Genomic DNA, 9296 nt, shown 5'->3' with positions numbered 1-9296 from the left:
CCTTATGGTGCAATTAAAATACTATCACATAGATGGTGGAGAAAAGTCCAAGGTAAATGGACATATATTGAAACCTTATGTCACTAAAATGTTTGAGACACAGGCTTCAATAATTCTTTTTGCTTACGACATTAAACTCAAAACTATATTTTTCTCTTTGTTTGTTAATATTATTAGTATTTTTATTACTAATATGAATTAAAAAAAGATATTTTGACTAATCAAGTCTCAGCCATAACGTGTTACAACTTTAAAAAATGGTTATGAAAGCCACGTTGTGATTTATGAAAAGAAAGATAACATGTTATGGAATAGTTTTGTAAAACAAAAAGGGGTGGGGGAGGGGGGAGGAAAGGAGGAAAAAATCTTAAGTTCAACCTTTTACCCTGTTGCTCTCACCTATCACCACCACAAAGCCACCGCCCACCACCCTTTTGCACCAAAATTCCCCAGCCATGACCACCAACCAGTAGTAATTTTCTTTTCCCTTTTTCTATTTTCTTACTCTTTGTCATAGATTTCCTTTCAGTCTTCTGTTTCTCCTTCTCAAACCCTCAAGAAAGAAAATGACCTCCTTAAAGAGAACCCTTTCAGGATGTAGTTCTTCCAAGGTTTCTAAGAAACAACACCTTGATCCCGCACTTGAGATATTCTCTGGAATAAGTCTAACTATAGTGGAAGAATGTGGAATGGATTTCTTGCCAACTGATGGAGAAAAGGCATGTGAAATTTTGAAGAACATCATATCTCTCCGGTGGGAATCTTTTGTGAAAAATCCAGGGGGTTATGTTAAATAAATTGTGCTTGAATTCTATGAGAACCTTGACAAAGAGAAGAGAACTTCAACAGTGCAAGGTAAAGTTATTAATTTTAACTCTGAGGTTTTGAATGAATTATCTTCTTTGAGTAATGTTGATGATGAAGAAATTAGAGTTAAGATGAAAGCTAAAAATTTCAACTTTATGAAAGAAGTTGTGAAGTTTATTTGTCCGAATGGAGTAAAAATTAATACAGGGACAATGGGCAAACCTTTGAATATTGCATGTTCATGTATGTCAGAAACGGCACGCACTTGGGGTAAGTTTGTAAGTTCACGTCTGATCCCTTATGTTAATGTATCTAATTATACAAGAAAAGGGTCATGCTCATATATGCTATTCAACAGCATTTGCCCATAAATGTTGGGAGAATTATAGGTGATGGGATGGTAAAATATCGTTTCAAGGACCGTAAATGCTTGAATTTTCCGTCTACAATCACTCGCTTAGAGAGACGATGTGAAGTACCCATTGACAATTTGGTAGAGACAGAAAATACTTATTTTGTTGAACGTAGCTTTTTGAATAGCTTGTTACCGCCCCATGGTCCGGAACTGGTTGCACATGAACATCATACTTTAGAAAGACCAATATTGATTGAGGCAGAGAAGGCAGAAAATGTGGGTACCTCCTCTTCTCTTACTTCAACAGATAATTCTCGTGTATCTCCAACAGATATTACAGGAACTTGCAATGAGAAAAAATTGGGATATTTGTTACGTCCCGTATTTTCGTACGTTGAAGTTTCAATGTAAGTTAACCGGCGTAAATTCGGGAATGAGATTATAAGCACTATACTATTTCAAACAAATGATGAGTAAATTCGTGAAGGCGAGAGGGTAAGCAAATCGAAGAAAATGAATTTCATCAAAGTTTGGCAATTTGGGGATAAAATACGGTCCAAGTATAATACCCCGTATTCATGGATTAGTGTCACACAAGGTACCACATAACCATGATAGTAAGGTGTATAAAGTGTGTTAAAAGTAAATAATATTTTAAGTAATTTGAAATAATTCCTAATTGTGGGGATAATTAATTAATGATAGGGCTAATTGTGATATTAAGAAGGATTATGTGGATAAGGATATTCTTTTGGGTTGCCACATGTCATTAAGCCAAGCCAAAGTGGCAAAATGTCCATGATGAGTCAAAAGACAACTTGATTACACGTTCTCCTTTATTTAGAGAATTGGACATAAGTGCCTTGGTTGGTATCTTACTTGGAAATACAATTCAACGCATTGGAAAATTGAAGACATCAAGAATTTGATACTCAATTACCCCCTTTTGGCATCCATCAACTTCCATTTTTAAAGATCCATTTGACAGTAATAAGAATTCAGATTTAAGGGTTTTAAGCTTTAAAGCTACAAATACAGAAAGAGAATTAAGAAGAAATGACACAGTCGAGTAAAGAGCCATGTAAGAAATAGGCATGCGATATTTAAGTTTGCCTTTCCAAGAATAATTTTGTTTCCCAAAGTAGCGTGAGATGCAATTCTAAGGAAGCACGGTACAATCTTTCTCAAGAATATCATACGGATATTCTCCTACTTCGGTCTGTCGTTACGTGTTGTCGCAATTGATGTGTGTTAGAGGGATTGTCAAGAGAATCGACTCAGGTATGTTAAGGCTATCCCTACTTTCTTTTTGGCATGGTCTATACTACACGAACGAAACGAGAAAATGCACAACTTCCGTAAATGACTTTATTCATAGAAATACTAGAGATTCTTATGTCCCTGATTCCCCATGTGTCATATTATTTTATCATCTGTTCATGGGTCTAAAAAATACGTAAGTTGATAAAAGTTTATTTCATGATATTAATCAGAGGCATAATGGTCTTATGACATACCGAGAGATTTTATTAACGTATTCCATATGCATTTCATGCATTTATACATGCATATTGGCCCATGACCAAATATATATATATATATTTATATATATATATATATATATATATATATATATATATATATATATATATATATATATATATGTATATATATGTATATGGGATATGGGAACGGTTATGGCATTATATACGCACCACCACCTGATCAGCTGGTATACGTTGATGATTTTGCCCACAGTGGTCGAAATGATATGATGGGATGCCCTCAGAGGCTTGATGATGTTATGAACATATATACCTATGCATGGTATGACATTTATACGCATATGCATTACATTATAAAAATAAAATTATTCACAGAGCTATGCAGACGTACATGTCGAGTCTTTTACTCCATGTTTCTCTCATGTCTATTATTTACTGATTTTCATTCCTTACATACTCGGTACATTATTTGTACTGACATCCCTTTTGCCTGGGAACGCTGCGTTTCATGCCCGCAGGTCTCGATAGATAGGTCGAGAGTCCTCCAAGTAGGCGATCAGCTCAGCGGAAGATGTTGGTGCACTCTATTTGCTCCGGAGTTGCTTGTTTGGTAAGTATGATTTAGATGTGTATTTCTTGGTATGGCGGGGCGCTGTCCCGACCTTTATGACAATTATGTATCCTTAGAGGCTTGTAGACAGATGTCATGTACGTAAAAGATTGTATGGCCTTGTTGGCCTATGTTCAGTGTACAAGTGATTATTTTGGTCTTAGAGGCCCATATGTCTTATGTATAAGTTAGTATTACATGTTGTATTCTACCTATATTACGGCAGCCTCTCCGGCTCAGTTATCTATGATAGTATGATACGAAAATATACGTTATGTTAGTACTCGGTTGAGTAAGTGTCACGACCCAAATTAGCCCTCCGTAAGGTGTCGTGATGGCACCTAGTCTTTACGATTAGGTAAGCCTAATATTACGAAAAATATAAAGAAAACACAGCATTTTAAAGATAAACAACATATTGTGAGTAACCAAGAGTAGTACCACTCGGCATATACAAAAAATAATTTTTCAAGACCCGGAATATGACTAAGTCACAAGCTGCTATAATCTATGTATCTCTATACAAAAGTTTGAAGATAATAAAGAAAGTCTCTAGGCGAGGGAGTAGAAGGGGACTCCGAAGATCTGCGAACGCAAGCAGAAATACTTTGAAGTCTCCTAGAATCAGCGGCACGCACTAACCCCAAAGCTGATAGCTCGTACCTAGATCTGCACACGAAAATATGTGGAGGAAAGGGCATGAGTAGACCACAATGGTACCAAGTAAGTGCCAATCCTAACCTCGATCGAGTAGTGACGAGGTCGGGTCAAGGCCCTACCGGAGTAAATATAATAAATTAAATAGTAAAAGGTATAAGTAAAATTTACTATAACACAATTAAAGAAATTTTCGAAAATTTAACAATTAAGGGAGTCCTCGACTCAGAACAAGGTAAACACAGTGGGAAATCTCCCGGGATACCGTCCCGTAGTTCCAAATGAATATGCACTACAGGGGGGATCTCCCGGAATACATCTGTAGTCCTAAAGTAAATATACAGTGTTGGGGGATCTCCCAGAATACGTCAGTAGTCCCAAAGTAAATATGCAGTGCTGGGGGATCTCCCGGAATACGTCTGTAGTCCCAAAGTAAATATGCAGTATAGGGGAATCTCCTGGAATACATCTGTAATGCCAATTTAAATATGCAACGCAAGATGAAATGGAAGGTATGACATCGAGTTATACAGTTTATACTAAACACATATAAGGAAAGTAGGGACTTAATTGAGCATGGCGCACAGAATGTCAAATAGGCAGTTAAAACACGTAAGCATGCTTCTCTAGTCTAAGTTTAACAATTAAACGTATTAGTGCAATTTAATAAGGAAAACAATTTATGATTTAGAAGGGAAAAACGGGATTTTTACAATAATAGCCCATGTACGTACTCGTCACCTCACGTACATGGCGCCCACATATCAATTAATATCAAACATCTTAAAGGAAAGTCCCCAACACAAGGTTAGGCAAGCCACTTACCTCGAACCGCTCAAATCACCTCGATAACACGTTCTTACCATGAGTATCCGACTCCAAATGGCCTGAATCTATTCAAATAAATTGCATAATTTAAATATAACTACAAGTAACTAATTTAGCTAATTAATTCGAAGTTAAAGCGTGAAATAAGGAAAAACGCCCAAAACAAAGTCTCTCTGGGCCCTCATCTCGGAACCGGGTAAAAATTATAAATTTTGAATACCCATTCACTCACGAGTCTAATCATATCAAATTTACTAAAATCCGACACCAAATGGTCCTCCAAATCCAGAAATCAAACTTCCAAATCCCTAGCCTCCAACTTCCAATTTCCACCTTAAATACACACTAACTAGGTGGCAAAATACATGGCAAGGCAAAATTATTAATCAAAAATAAGCACAAGGGACTTACCTCAAGAAATGCCTCGAAAATTCTTTCAAAATTTGCCCTACACCGAGTTTGCAAAGTCAAAAATGACAAAAATCGCGAAGCCCTTCGGTTTTAACCACTGCCCAAGTATTCCGCACCTGCGGAACCTGGGCTCGCACTTGCGGGTGCGCTTGTGCGGAAAAAGTGCGTATCTGCGCAATTCACTTGCCCCCTCTGCCTTCGCACCTGCGACAAAAGGGCCGCACCTGCGCGTGCGTGCCTGCGGAAATCCCCTTCGCTTCTGCGTAACTTGCGCACTTGCGAATAGTCCTGCACATTTGCGGGCATCGCAGATGCGGCCTTTTCCCACGCACCTGCGACCCCTGACCAATCCACCCAACTCCGCTTCTGCGTGAATTTTCTCACACCTGCGGGCTCGCACCTGCGGGGCAGCCTTGCGCAGGTGCGATTACAGCAGAACCACCAAATTGTTCCTAAGTCCAAATTCATTCTGTTAAGCATACGAAATACACCCGAGGCCCTAGGGACCTCAACTAGACATACCAACCAATCCTAAAATACCATACGAACTTAGTCGAGCCTTCAAACCACGTCGAACAACACCAAAATCATGAATTAAGCACGGATTCAAGCCTAAGAATTTAAAATTTTCCAAATTCTACAAACGACGCCGAACCATATCAAATCTAGTCCGAATGACCTCAAATTTTACATAGACATTATAAACCTACAGCCACTTTCGGAATTCCATTCTGAGCTCGATATCAAAATTTTCACTATCGGCCGAAATTGCCGAAAAACTAACTTTCGCCAATTCAAGCCTAAATCTACTACAGACCTCCAAAACGCATTTCGGATGCGCTCCTAACCCCAAAATCACTCAACGGAGCTAACGGAGTCGATGGAATTCCATTCCGAATCCGTCTTCATACAGTTCGGACTACGGTCCAAACTCTAAGGCTTAAACTCATAACTAGGGACTAAGTGTCCCAAAACTCTCCGAATTCCATAACCAAACACTCCGGCAAATCCCAAAAGCAGAAACAAATATGAGAAAAGCAGATATTAGGGGATCGGGGCTCAAATTCTCAAAACGACCGACCGGGTCGTTACATCCTCCCCCTCTTAAAACAATCGTTCGTCCTCGAATGAGTATAAAGACATACCTGAAACTGTGAAAAGATGAGGGTACTGGCTGCGCATATCCTGCTCGGTCTCCCAGGTCGCCTCCTCAACCGGCTGACCCCTCCACTGGACCTTTGCTGAAGCAATTTTCTTTGACCTGAGCTTTCTGACCTACCTGTCCAAAATGGCTACTGGCTCATCAACATAAGATAGATCTTTGTCCAACTTGACTGAGCTGAAATCCAGTACATGAGTCGGATCACTGTGATACTTCTGGAGCATAGACACGTGGAATACCGGGTGAACTCCTGCTAGGCTGGGAGGCAAGGCAAGCTCATAAGCAACCTCCCCAACTCGCCGCAATATCTCAAAAAGACCAATGAACCTCGGGCTCATCTTGCCCTTCTTCCCGAACCTCATGATGCCCTTCATAGGCGATACCCGAAGAAAGACCCGCTCGCCAGCCATAAATGCCAGATCACGAACCTTACGGTCCGCATAACTCTTCTGCCTGGACTTGGCTGTGCGAAGCTTCTCCTAAATCACCTTCACCTTATCCAGGGCATCCTGGACCAAATCTGTACCCAATAATCGGGCCTCTCCCGGCTCAAACCATCCCACAGGGGTCCGGCACCGCCTACCATACAAAGCCTCATACAGTGCCATCTGAATGTTGGACTGGTAACTGTTGTTGTAAGTGAACTCTGCAAGTGGCAAGTATTGGTGCCATGACCCTCCGAACTCCATCACACAGGCATGGAGCATATCCTCAAGAATCTGAATCGTGCACTCGGATTGCCCGTCCGTCTGAAGGTGAAAGGTTGTGCTCAACTCCACCCTAGAACCCAACTCCTGATGTACGGCTCTCCAAAACCGTGATGTGAACTGTGTACCTCTGTCTGAAATGATGGATACTAGAATACCATGAAGGCGGACAATCTCTCTGATATAAATCTCAGCCAACCTTTCAGAAGAATAAGTGGTAAACATTGGAATAAAATGAGCTGACTTGGTCAGCCGATCCACGATCACCCAAATAGCATTGAACCTTCTCCAAGTCCGTGGAAGTCCAACTACAAAATCCATGGTGATCTGCTCCCACTTCCACTCTGGGATCTCTAAACTCTGAAGTAATCCACCCGGCCTCTGGCGCTCATATTTGACATGCTGATAGTTGAGACACTTGGCCACAAACCCAACTATATCCTTCTTCATCCTCCTCTACCAGTAGTGCTGTCTCAAATCCTGATACATCTTTGAGGCACCGGGATGAATGGAGTACCGTGAGTTGTGGGCCTCCTCGGGAATCAACTCCCGAAGCCCATCTATATTGGGCACATAGATCCGGCCCTGCATCCTCATCACACCGTCATCACCAATAGTCACACCTTTGGCATCACCTCGCCAAACCATGTCCTAAAGAACTAGAAAATGAGGATCATCATACTGGCGCTCCCTGATACGGTCATAAAGAGAAGACCGAGCAACAACACAAGCTAATACCCGGCTAGGCTCTAAAATATCCAATCTCACAAACTGGTTGGCTAAGGCCTGAACATCCAAGGCTAAGGGCCTCTCAGCTGCTGGAAGATATGCCAAACTCCCCAAACTCTCTGCCCGGCGATTCAAGGCGTCGGTCACCACATTGGCCTTCCCCGGCTGCCCATGCGCAGGTGCGATCATACCAGAAGCTAGAAGCTTTAGCTCTTCCTCCAAATCCCAAAATTGGTCCGAGCCTCATCCGGTTAACACTCGAGGCCCCCGGGGCCCTGCCTGAACATACCCACAAGTTTGAAATCATAAAACAGACTCCCTCGAACACCCGGAACGTGTAAAATAATATCAAAACTAAGAATCATACCCCAAACCAAATTGATTCAACTTCAAAATTTCAAATTCTTCAAACTTACTCCGAACGCACCGAAATATACTTATACTACTCGGAGTGACACCAAATTTTGCGTGCAAGTCTTAAATCACGATACGAACCTACTCCAACTTCTGGAATCGGATTCTGAACCCGATATCAAAAAGTCCACTCCCGGTCAAACTTCTCAAAACCTTCAAATTTCTAACTTTAGCCAAATAACTCCAAAATGATCTACGGACCTCCAAATCCACTTCCGGACACGCTCCCAATACCGGAATCACCATACTGAGCTATTCCCAAAGTCGAAATTCCAAACGGACATCGATAATATCGAAATGCACTTCAACCCAAATTTATGGAATTCTTCCAAAAATGCTCACTTCCACAATAGGTGCCGAAACGTTCCCGAGGCATCCAAAACCCGATCCGAACATACACCCAAGCCCGAAATCATCATACGAACCTACTGGAACCTTCAAATTTCAATTCCGGGACCGTTTACTCTAAAATCCAATCTTAGTTAATTCTTCCAACTTAAAGCTTTCGAAATAAGAATTTTCTTTCCGATCCAACTCTGAACTTCCCGAAATTCAATTCCGACCATACGCACAAGTCATAGTACCTTAAGTGAAGTTGCTCATGGCCTCCAACCGACGAACGACGTACTAGAGCTTATAACGATTGGTCGGGCCGTTATATTCTCTCCCACTTAAATATACGTTCGTCCTCGAAAGTGCTAAGAATTGTGCTGGAGGTGTCCAAAATCACTGATTAGCACCTCGTGCACCTACCCGTGCTTCCACAACTAAGTTGAGCACACTGGCTCGAGTAAATCTGAAGATTCCCCTTTTGTTTAGTCAAACTAGCCTTAGAGCTAAATTCCAACATCCGGAATCTTCTGCTAGGCCTGTTGCCAATATACGATCACCGTATCAATCACCACACGATGTACCAGAACATGACTGTGTTCCTTTTCTGAATTCACACCATGTACCGCAACATTCACATGACTATAATAACATTCTCTGATCATAATAGCCGACATTCCCCAAATCTGATGCTCACCTTTCACCTCATGACATATATAAGTATAGTTCCAATTCTTGCAATACCGCCACGACGGAAGAGATGAGTAGAAATTTAAAACCA

At 41.1% G+C, this 9296-nt stretch overlaps 1 long non-coding RNA gene across 1 annotated transcript; it reads left to right on the top strand.

Annotated features, from left to right (window-relative positions):
• The first annotated feature begins 340 nt into the window (after window positions 1-340).
• On the top strand, window positions 341-3474 carry LOC142178497 (uncharacterized). The gene is made up of 2 exons (XR_012706659.1): window positions 341-855; window positions 3186-3474. It is a non-coding gene; the product is annotated as an uncharacterized LOC142178497 (long non-coding RNA).
• The last annotated feature ends 5822 nt before the right edge of the window (window positions 3475-9296 follow it).

This window comes from Nicotiana tabacum, chromosome 24 (assembly GCF_000715075.1).
Source record: "Nicotiana tabacum cultivar K326 chromosome 24, ASM71507v2, whole genome shotgun sequence".
Lineage (NCBI taxonomy): Eukaryota > Viridiplantae > Streptophyta > Magnoliopsida > Solanales > Solanaceae > Nicotiana > Nicotiana tabacum.
This window is presented reverse-complemented; position numbering and strand designations above follow the sequence as displayed.